The sequence below is a fragment of the Balaenoptera physalus genome (assembly GCF_965194825.1).
Source record: "Balaenoptera physalus genome assembly, chromosome: 9".
Taxonomy (NCBI): Eukaryota; Metazoa; Chordata; class Mammalia; order Artiodactyla; family Balaenopteridae; genus Balaenoptera; species Balaenoptera physalus.
This window is the reverse complement of record NC_138888.1, coordinates 15,626,057-15,638,131: the sequence shown is the minus strand read 5'-3', so window position 1 is coordinate 15,638,131 and position 12,075 is coordinate 15,626,057. Positions and strand designations below refer to the sequence as shown.

General features: G+C 40.5%; 1 protein-coding gene across 7 annotated transcripts in view; it reads left to right on the top strand.

Moving 5' to 3' along the window:
• Positions 1-12,075, top strand: part of PLEKHG1 (pleckstrin homology and RhoGEF domain containing G1) — a 223,315-nt gene that overhangs the window by 99,941 nt on the left and 111,299 nt on the right. For 3 of the 7 annotated variants that reach the window (XM_082474414.1, XM_082474413.1, XM_082474415.1), the window contains one exon: positions 9,554-9,638. The exons of the other annotated variants lie outside the window; for them this stretch is intronic. The gene's annotated coding sequence lies outside the window, so the exon portion shown is untranslated. The remainder of the gene's footprint in view (positions 1-9,553; positions 9,639-12,075) is intronic. 7 annotated transcript variants of the gene reach the window in all.

The following is a 12,075-nucleotide window of genomic DNA, read 5'->3' as shown; positions in this document are numbered from 1 at the left end:
CTTTGCCAGAATAGTGTGAAGATGTATTTGCCTACTGGTGGCGCACCATTCAGCACGTTATAATAAGCAAATAAATAAAATGTGTGACTTAAGCACTGTCTCCTCCCTTCCCGGAAACAGATTCTTGACTTTTGGCTTTTTTCTCTCTGATCATTTTAACTCTGGGACTTGGAAGCTCTCGTGTCAGCAAACAAAGCCTTTGGCAGACTCTTTGCTCCCCTGTGTCATGAGCCAGTGATCCAAATTGCCTATGCAAGAGGCTCTGAATTCCCTGGGTTAGACTCGGAGGTCCTGCATCAGTAACTACCCCGTTTGGTCATTGTCCAACACAGTTCCTTGGATCAGCCAACACAGTCTGCATGAGGTCTGTCTCTTCACAGCCTCCATGGCTTTGTTTTCTAACACTTGGCTGCCTTCTCACCACCTCTCTCCACACATCTTCATGCGTCACTTCCACGAAGAGCCAGCTCGGTGCTCAGCCTCTGTAGGAGGGTGTCCACAGCACACATAAATCATGCAACCACATCCAGGAAGCATCTACTTTGCACAAAGCCATGAGGGGGACACAGAGCCACGAGGGGGTTACCAAGCCATGAGTGGCCCCAGTCAGGATCTCAGGGAGCTTGTGACTGGCTTGAGAGGCAGGGTAAAATGGTAAAAGATGCAAATAACACTTCAGAAAATGGAGGCTATGTCACACAAGAGTTTAGAAGTTATTCCCCACCAAATTGGTACCGCTTTGTATATAGTTATTGCTTCACTCCTCTTCATCTTTCTACGTGCTCCTGATAGTTTATCTGGGAGCTTTCACTCTTGAACTGGGCTGTGACCCATCAGAGAGAGGCATCACAAGTCTAGTTTATAAGAGCCTTTGCAGAAGGAACATGGCAGCAATTCCTGTTTTCTACCCACAGTTAGGCCAGTTATGTGGGAACAGTCCCTGTCGTTACATGCAGGGCTTGGCTGCATGGAGTTAGCATAGCAGAGGGGGTAAATGTTTCAGCCCCAGAGTTAGACTGTCTGGCTTATATACCAGTTTTATCGCTTCATAGTTATATGACTTTTGAAAGTTACTTCATCTCTTTGTGCCTCATTTTCCTCAAGTGCAAAATAGGGATAATAGCAATACCTACCTTTTAGAGTTGTTACGAGAATTAAATGAGTTAGTTTTTTTAAAAAGCTTAAAAATGGTACCTGGCACATAGTAAAAACATATTACTATGTGGTCCTCATGACTGAGTGATTCCCACCTTTTAGAGGTTTTCTAGTTGATTCCTATTAACTGGAGCTGTCTTATCCTTATAAGTCATCAGTTTCATTAATCTTCTCTGCTAGTAAATTTTACAAAACCAAAGTTTAAAAACTTGAGCATAAGCATTTCCCCTGGAATACTGGAATTGTTGGTATTTTGTTATTTCTACCTGGAAATTTTTATAGCCAACAATGGCTTTGAAAAGAACGAGGAAGACATGCAGCGTCTGTCAGTCTCCATATTGGAGTTTCTGTTGTGTTTTTGTTTCCATGTGAACTTGACTTTTTCTAAAGTTTATAAGCCTTTTGCTCCATGGTGAGATTCAGCAACAAGTTTCTGTTCCAAAGAGCAATATTTGTCCTACTTGAAAATCGACCCTGGTTTCCATTTTCTTTACAGAGAAGTTGCTCAATGCTTTGTGATTCCAGAACGTGGTTTTAGCTTGATGTTTCCACAAATGTAATTTTTTCATGTTTGATCATTTTGAAAAACTATTTAAAAGCTGCAGATATAGCACATTGTCCTTTGGCTTTTGTTTTGTTTTGTTTTGTTGGTGGTTTTATTTTTTGTTTTGTTGATGCTGAGTTGCCTTTAGTTGGTCTTCGTTTGAGATAAGGGGTAGAAAATATTAGGAATTCACTAGAAATATAGCTCTGAGCTATAGACTAGGATCCTAGACTGCAGAAAGTATTTCTTCCTTGTTGAGAAAACTGTTGATTCCCCTTTCCTTGAAATGTTAAAGTACAGGGCAGTGGTTAAGAACACAGATCTGGATAGAATCCTGGCTCTTGTGCGTCCACTTGTGTCACTTTGGACTTGTTACATAGCTTGCCTAAGCCTCAAATTGCCCAGCTTTGAAATTGGGACACCTGAATTCTTGTAAGGACCAGATGAGACCTTGTAATTCTTATAAGGATCACCAAATGTTCATGGCGATCCTGAACAAACACAAGCTCGCCAACATCCATGACTGCTGTTTTGCGGAGGTCCGACCTGAGAGTTTCTATGAGGAACTCTACCTGGCTCTTGAAGTTTTCTTGAAAACAAAATGTGCCCCTCTTGAATGGAGGAGATTTCGTGTGAAAATATCTGTAAAGTAACCAAGGGTGCTTACTGAAATCACTCTAGAAGGGGGGAGGAACCATTAAAAAAAAAGAATTCAAATTTAGAAACTTCACCTTCGAAAAAGGTTAATTTATCATTTTCTTGACCACTTTTACAGCCAGTCAAATGAACCTGGGGTGCTCTTTATGTAAGTTATGCAGAGAGTACAGAAAACAGGTATTAGCCTAAAATAGTGTCCAAAGCCTCGGCTATATATCAAGATTGTGATGAAGGAGAATTCAGATCACAGAGAATATTTTAGAATGTCTTCCCTCTGTAAATATTTTTAAAAGCCCATATATCTTTAAAATTATTTCTTTGATAGCTTAGGTTGAAAGTCTAGGGAGTCTGGCAGTGGAATTCATGCTAAAACCAGAAGACCGAAGGTGATGGCGCTGGCGGTGATCGCTCTGTGTGTGAAGATTTTTCCCCACCTCTCCCCGAAGCCCTGAGCCACTTTAAGGCCTGCGGTGATGGCAGGCTGCCAGCTCTGGGAAAAAAAAAAAAAACCCTGCAGTTTTCATTTGAAATCAGAGGATGACATTTAGACACTTCTTAATCTTGCACCAAACACCTCAACTATCTAGTTACACACACACATCACACGAATGCACACATGCCTGTCCTTCTTCGGGCAGCGCCAGTGCTGGGTCCAGGCTCTGTTTTCTTCAGCTCCGTCTCACTGTGTGGGTGTTTCTGAACGACAGCATCTCTATCCAAAATGCATGAAAGGACTCTTTAGCCAACCAGGATTTGAAAAATGAATCGCTGGTTCATGAGCATCATTTTACAAGTGCTTTTTTAAGTCCAGAAATACAAGAAATCATCTGTGCAAAGGACAAAGGTCTCAAGGTAAGTACTCTTAATGTGTTGAGATGGAGTCCCCGAGTGGTGTTATGGTGGTGTCAGAAATCAAACATGAAAGCTGTTACAGAAGTGATTGTCTCTTTACTTGCGATCTGTAAAACAGAAGACTTTGTTGTATTTCCAAGAGTAAAATTACTTTTGAACTACCAAGAAAATATGCAAAAATTATGCTATGGCCAATGAAAAATTTTTTGGTTTTGATTATTTTGGTGGGTTCCAATTATATATGTGTGTGTGTATATATACAAATAGTGCTAATTTTTGCTAAAGATTGTTTGGAAACCATATGTTATTATCAAAAGTACTTTTTTGTTTATTTGTTTGTTTTTTTGGCCCTGCCACACGGCATGCGGGATCTTAGTTCCCCCACCAGGGATTGAACCCAGGCCCCCTGCAGAGGAAGCGTGGAGTCCTAACCACTGGACCGCCAGGGAAGTCCCTGGAAGTATTGAATACTTTTAAATATATGAATACTTTTAAGCATTTAAAAATTTCTCCAGGAGCTGAAACAGAGTATATGTGATGATTTGATTCTGAAAGAGTAAGGATCATTACAATTTGTCAACTCTCAAGCTTAAAAAAGATGGATACAATAGTATATTTTTGATTACTTAGGCCACAGAACAATTTGTCATGCCTTAGGCAATGGAGACAGAACCGATCTTGGAGTCAAGCCTACAGCTCTCTAGCTGTGTGCCTTGGGCAGGTTATTTGACTAACTGTCTCTGTGTCCTCAGAATCTTTGAGTGGGCACTGAGCTTAGGGCCTCAGCCCTTGAGGGAGTGAATCCTGGGTGGGCAGGGACAAGGGGAGGGGAGTGGGGAGATTTCAGGACACTCAACTGGGATGTGAGTCAGGGCGCCTGGGGATGGGGTGGTGGCACCAGTGTGGTCCAGGACAAGCTTCTCCTATTTCAGAATCTTGCTCAAGGCTGGCCCAGGAAGGGAGGAGCCTTCTGTAGGAGTTCTGCTTGGTCATTGAGAATTCAGATGACCCCAGCGGAGGTCGTCAGCATTTTGAGTACCGGTGGAGGCGAGTGTGGCTTCTCCAACCCTTGAAACATCTGTTTACTCTGGCTGGACTCTCTGGGGGCAGATTGACCCAGACAGCTCCCACCCTGCAGAGGGAAAATGCAGTGTTTTGTTTCTTAATACCAAAGCTGCTTTTTTAGGGTGAAGAATCCAAAATGTCACCACATCATTATCTGCTCAGGAAAGTAGTTCTAGGCCCTTTTAACAGACCTGGAGAATCTACTTCTTATGAACTTCTAAAGACATTTTGTTCTTCTGGTGGGCTGCTGCTGGTTTTTTTATTTTTTATTTTTATTTTATGTTTATATTTCAGCTAAAGAGCAAATGTTGGCAGATCAATTGTGTTATATCAATTTTGAAAGATAGTTGTTAGTTAAGGAAGTTGTTGTGTTAATGATTTGACTCCCTAAACTGACTGTATATTATGCAAATGAGATACAGAGGAAAACCTCACCTATTGCAGCTAATCGAAATATTCCATTTTAGTATTTCCAAATACATCTATAAGAAAACAGAGTATGCTCATGGAAAAATATTTTGGGAGCCTGTAAGGAGTTGATAAGACTAATTTATAATGAACACAATATGGGGAAATGTAACAAAATCCAATTACTCCAAGCCAGGCAACGCAGAAAGTTCTAAAGCTCCTCATTTATCCTTTTATGACAGTTGTGCAGATTGTGTGTTTGCACAAGGATAGGATTTGTGTACAAGTCTTGAGTTCACCTCTCACTTTAAAAGAGGCTAAGTGGCTTCATCATAAGTGTTCATATCTATAGATGATTTGGAAAACAGGTTAATCCGATTACAATTGTTAAGCTCAGTCTCTGAAAAAAAATTTAAGTTCTTTTTTCAGGGAGAGGCTTATCATTTATACCATTTGTGAGCTTAACATTTATCTTCTTCTCACTGCTAGTACATATAAAGGCAAATTTCAAAGTAACATCAGATGATAGTGATTGTGTTCATCCCTTTACATCTCCTTTTAATTTCTTCTCTTTGCTCTTATGTCCTTCACAACTAAAGTGTAACTGTCCTTAAAACTGGCGAAATTTGAATATATTCTGTGGATTGGCCCTATGTCACTGTCCTGGTTTTGTTACCATACTATAGTTATGCAAGATGTTGGCGTTGGGGAAACTGAGTGAAGGATACAGGAGACCTCCTTGTACTTTTTTTTTTTTTTTTTACAACTTCTTATGGATTTATACTTATTTCAAAATTTTAAAAAATTGTAATGTAACTGTTCTCTAGAACATTTATCTGAGGTCTCTTGTGCCTAAGCAGGTAGTTCAATAAGATACTTTTGTTCAGTACGTGACTTCCATGTATTAAGTCCTGTAAGGTTTTGTGGGTAACAGATAATTGCCTTGTAAATGTAGATGCTCCATAAATGCTTCTTGAGGTCCAGGGTCTCTAAATCACCTTGCTAATGGGGAAGGGAGACTTTTGGTGATGAGGTCTGTCTACTTACTCAGGTCATGCCCTTTGGCCCTACCAACTTGCCCAAGCAAATGGACCAATCCCTGGGCTCTCTTAAATACCAGGGGCAATAATGTTAAGAGCTAGCTGACATTCTTTGAGCCCCTAGTACGTGCCAGGCTCCGTCATGCCTTATACTCATTAAATCACTTAAGCCTCAGAACACCCCAGGATGGCACAAAAATGAAGCAATTTTAAATGTGGCAAGTTTAAATGATCGTTAAATAATGTCCCTACTTTCTAAAGAGTTCACTCTACTAGGAATCTTAACGAAAGGCAATAGATCCTCTCAGCTAAACAAATAAACACAAAAATTTCCTTTTGATTTTTAATGCAAACAAAAGAAAACTTTGAAATTATCTAATCATCCCCTTCTGCGAATAAATACTGGCACTTATCCATGACCCCTGCTTGTTGCTAACTCCTGCTATGTTTAGGATTGAAAGAGCCAAATTTCAGATCACGTGTTTTGGTAAATAGCTCAGGGTGAGAATAATATTCACTATCGGCAGTAAGCAGGTTTGTATTGTTTCAGATTGGTGACGTGCGGGGGTAGGGGGAGAGGGTCAGAAGCAAGTTCCAATATCATAGTGAATCACGGTACAACGTGCCTGCCAGCAAGAAGCTTTCAGATGTCTCAGCTACATTAGGAGGAGGACCACATTCGCTACCTGTGCTCAGGGCTGCTCGAGCAAGCTGACCAGCCTCCCTCTGGCGCTCCCATTATAGGGCAGCTGCTCTCCACCACTTATTGGGACGATGCAAAGTGAGGAGAGCAGAAGCCTCATCCTGGCTCAGTCACTAACTAGGTCATTGATTCTTTTTTTTGGCCATGCTGCGTGGCATGCAGGATCTTAGTTCCCCAGCCAGGGATTGAATCCGGGCCCCCTGCATTGGGAGCGCGGAGTCTTAACCACTGGACTGCCAGGGAAGTCCCTTTTTTAAAGTTTTTTTATTGAAGTATAGTTGATTTACAATGTTGAGTTAGCTTCCGGTGTAGATCATTGATTCTTAAAACATGTTCCCAAGACCAGCAGCATCAACACCATCCGGTGACTGGTTAGAAATTCTCAGGCCCTACCCCAGACCCACAGAATCAGAGACTCTGGCGGTGGGACCAGCGGTCTGTGTTTCACTGGGCTTCCAGGTGATTCTGAGGCCAGCTCAAGCTTGAGAACCACTCGGCTAATTTACCTTGGGTGATCCTCTTTCCAGGCTTCAGTTTCTTCTTCTGTAAAATGGAAGACTTATATGTAGTAAGCTATTTCTAAGGCCCCCTCTCTGAACTCCAAGACACACGTCCCAAGCTGTCTAATTCTATAAATCTGTGATGTAGATCTACACATCTGGAAGTACTGTATAGTGCATGAGGGGACAGGCTCTGAAATCGGACTGCCTGGGTTCAGATCCTGGTGCCCCCACTTGGTAGCACTGTACACCCAAGCAACCTACTGAATTATCCCGTTCGTTGTGTCTTCCTCCATAAAACTGAGGTGATAACACCTATGTCCTAAGGAGGTTGTGAGGAATTGATCTAAAACATGCAGAACAGCACCTGACACAAAGGAAGTAACTCATACCTCAGGTATTAGCAGACCTGTCTCTCTCCACCTAAAGAATTCTGGAACTTTGAGGATGGGAATTGTAGTTGTACAACTTTATTTCCTACACATGGGCTATATATTAAAAATACTCTTTAGCACTTGCTGAAGAAATAAGATAATAAATTATACATGTTGAAAATTTTTATTCATAGGAAGGCTCCACACTGGGGTATGTCTAAGGATGGCATGAAAACTGAATTTTTAAAGAATAAGCAATCATTCTTTAAGAAGGCATTGGTTGTCATTACAACTCTGGCAGTGAGGCTGCATATAAGACCTGTGATTGCTTCCATGTTATAACTAGAAAAAAATTAATAAAATGAGTTCAGACTTACCTGTATTTTGGGTTCTTTTTAACCATTTGATTATTGTCTACCCATAACAGGAAGGAAACTAATATGATTGGGTGTCTGTTAGGTGGCACACACCATGATGGTTGTTTTATAAGGGTCACATCAATTAAATCGGACGGTAACCCTGTGAAATAAGATGGCCCTGACTTTAAAGAGACTGAGGTTGATTGAAATGAAAGTTCTTGATCACAGAGTAAGTTATAGATCCAAGATTTGAGAGTAGGCTTATCTCAATCCATAAGTCACCCCTTGGCATCACTAACTTAACTATTTGTTATACTTTTAAAACATAAAACTAAGTTTTCAACAAATGAGACATGGACGTCTTTTGCTACTTCATAAGCACAACTGGACAACGCAGTAGCTGTCAAGAGCTCTAGCATGTAGAGCACCTTCTGAAGGGCACTGGGAACCTCTCACCATCAAAAGCGCTTCTTTTATTTGCACCTACAAAAATCAGAGGACCTCACCTAAGCCTATGCTTTGATCATCATTCTCCTTCTCCCTGTGTGGGCCTTCGGATGAAAAAATGGCCAGCATACTTGGAAAGGTACCAAGCTGCCAAGGAGGGGAAGCCACACCTGGGTTTTCTGCCTCACAGTAGAGAAAATCGTACTATTCTTTACTGCGTCTCACCTTCCCATCTCCTTCCCATGATTTTATTCAAAGTGAAAGCAAGTTAGGATACACAGATTATCTACTGAGGGTTTTTAGACTTTGACTCAGTTAATACTTAAAATACAATTCTATTCTGTCCCTTAGAAAAGCTCTATTCTACTTGAAGAGTACTTCTTGTTGTAGAAAAAAAGTCAGGAAATGTTTTGCTTTTTTTTTTAACCTTAATTTGGAGGTATGGCAGCATTCTTCGGGCACAGCTGTGGTATTACACCCTGGGAGTACATAAGAATCACTTTAAGAGAAAAAACCTAGTGCCCTGGTCTCACCCTCCAGAGAATATGCTGTTTTTGAAATAGCCCTTGATTATTGTTTAATACCTTGATTTTTGAACACTTGTAGGATTTTGTGTAGCATCTTTACATAGTGGAACATACTTGGTGCCTTTGAATTTGCTTATATACTATTATTGTCCCTGATAATATAACTAAATTACTTTCAAGTTTCTTTCATTTTTTTTTTTTTTTAATTTTATTTATTTATTTATTTATGGCTGTGTTGGGTCTTCGTTTCTGTGCGAGGGCTTTCTCTAGTTGCGGCAAGTGGGGGCCACTCTTCATCGCGGTGCGCGGGCCTCTTACTATCGCGGCCTCTCTTGTTGTGGAGCACAGGCTCCAGACGCGCAGGCTCAGCAATTGTGGCTCACGGGCCCTAGTTGCTCCGCGGCATGTGGGATCTTCCCAGACCAGGGCTCGAACCCGTGTCCCCTGCATTGGCAGGCAGATTCTCAACCACTGAGTCACCAGGGAAGCCCCCAAGCCCCCAAGTTTCTTTTTAATTTGGCTGACTTAGTAGAATCTTCACTCTGGTAATTTTCATGAGGAGTTTAGAAAAGAGTTTAATGATAGCAAATATTTATTTTCTGTTGGCCCTTGAAGTTTAGAGTTGAAAGTATCCTCAGTGGTTAATGGTCCAAATCCATTTTTTACCTGTTAGGATGTTGAAACTCAGTCTAGGTTGATTCTTTGAAATGAGGGAGGAGATGACCAGGATCCCAAGTGCAAACCTACTGGTACCAACCCAGCCATCTCCACACTGGCGCCTGAGGGTTGGGGAATATCCACCACCCCACAAATGCACTCTTAATTTTACCATTGGCTTCAGACCCAAATCTTCATCTGGTCTCCTTACAACAAAATTGGTCAGATCTCACGTGGATCTCAAGGGGCCCTCTTATCCTTTCAGAACAAGCCCAAATATAGAGACTGAAGTGACTTTTCCTACAAAGCACCTCACCCTGGACTCCAACCTGATTTCTGACTAGTTCTAGGTATAGTATTCTATTCCTTTTTTGGGGAGACTAATTTTAAGTGTTTGAGGTCTCTATTTTATCATTGACCCCATAAAGCTTTTCTTGTTCGGGGTGATAGAGTAGGGGAGGCTGAGGGAGGGGTTAGCACGGTCTTGAGCTCCCCTGGAACACTGGTTCCCACCTTTATAATGCACAAAAATCACCCAGGGAGTGTAGTTACCAATGCTCATTCTGGGTTCCCACCTGTAAAGATTTCGATTTAGTGTTCTTGGGCAGGGTCCAGCAATCTCGTTGCTTATTGAAAATACAAGCTGATGGTGATTGTATTAACCAGCTCAGGCTGCCATAACAAGATACCATAGACTAGGGGGGCTTAAGTAACAGATATTTGTCTTCTCACAGTTCTGGTGGCGGGAAGTCTAAGATCAGGGTGCCAGCAGGGTAGTTTCTGGTGAGGCCTCTTGTCCTGGCTTTCAGAAGGCTGCCTTCTCACTGTGTCCTCACATGGCCTTCGCTCTGTGCAGAGTGGAGAGAGAAACAGGTCTCTGTTGTTTTTTTCTTCTTTTTTATTATGTGAGTTTCCAGTGTACAGCACTAAAACTCAACATCTGTATGCACTACAGAATGATCACCTCCATAGTCTAGTTGCCATCAGTCACCATACAATTGACCCCCTTCACTCCTTTTACTTATCCCCCAACCCCCTTGCTCTCTGGTAACCACTAATCTCATCTCTGTGTTTATGAGTTTGTTTTTGCTTCATTTGGTTTGTTTGTTTTGTTTTTTTATATTCTACATATGAGTGAAATTATGTGGTATTTGTCTTTCTCCTTCTGACTTATTTCACTTAGCATAATACCTTCAAGGTCCATACAAGTTGTCACAAATGACAGAATTTCATTCTTATTTATGGCTGAGTAATATTCGTGTGTGTGTGTGTGTGTGTGTGTGTATCACATCTTCTTTATCCATTCATTCATCAATGGACACTTAGGTTGTTTCCATATCTTGGCTGCTATAAATAATGCTGCAATAAACACAAGGGTGAGGGGTGCATACGTCTTTGCAAATTAGTATTTTCATGTTCTTCAGATAAATAACTAGAAGTGGAATAGCTGAGTCATATGTTAGTTCTGTTCTTAATTTTTTGAGGAATCTCTATACTGTTTTCCATAGTGGCTTACCAATTTACATTTCCACCAACAGAGTATGAGGGTTCTAGCCTTTTCTTCTTATAAGGACTCCAGTCCTATCAGATTAGGGCCCCAACCTTATGACCTCATTTAATCTCGATTACCTCCTTAAAGGCTCTATCTCCAATTATAGTCATATTGGGGGTTAAGACTTCACCATATGAATTTGGGAGGAGTGCACAATTCAGTCCATAACAGTGCCTTAGGGGATGTTGAACCACACATGGAAAAATGCTGGTTTAGAGTATGTGTAACTGGTGTATGTGATCACCAGTTTCATTCATCAAATATTTGGTTTACAACACCATTATAACAACTGATGTATTAAAATTTACAAATAGATTAAATAGAGGACATTTTTTCCCCATTTTTTTAATTGAAGTATAGTTGATGTACAATATTATATGTTATAGGTGTACAATACAGTGATTTCTAATTTTTAAAGCTTATACTTCATTTATAGTTATTATAAAATATTGGCTATATTTCCTGTGTTGTACAATATATCTTGTAGCTTATTTTATACATTATTTTTTGTACCTCTTAATCCCCTACTATATATATGCATATATATATATAAATAACCCTATATGGCCCCTCCCCCTTCCCTCTCCCCACTGGTAACCACTAGTTTGTTCTCTATATCTGTGAGTCCACTTCTTTTTTGTTATATTCACTAGTTTGTTGTATTTTTTATATTCTACATATAAGTGATATTATACAGTATTTGTCTTTGTCTGACTTATTTCATTTAGCATAATACCCTCCAAGTCCATCCATGTTGCTGCAAATGGCAAAATTTCATTCTTTTTTATGGTTGGGTAGTACTCCATTGTCTATATATTCACCACATATTCTTTATCCATTCACCTGTTGATGGACACTTAGGTTGCTTCAATAGCTTGACAATTGGAACTAATGCTGCTATGACCATTGAGATGCATGTAACTTTTTGAATTAGTGTTTTTGTTTTTTGCATATATAGCCAGGAGTGGAATTGCTATGTCAAATGGTAGTTCTATTTTTAGTTTCTGAGAAACCTCCATACTGTTTTCCACAGCAGCTGCACCAATTTATATTCCCACCAACAGTGCACAAGGGTCCCCTTTTCTTTTTTTTTTTTTTTAAGAAATTTACGTTCTTTTATTTATTTATTTATTTATTTATGACTGTGTTGAGTCTTCGTTTCTGTGCGAGGGCTTTCTCTAGTTGCGGCAAGTGGGGACCACTCTTCATCGCGGTGCGTGGGCCTCTCACCATCG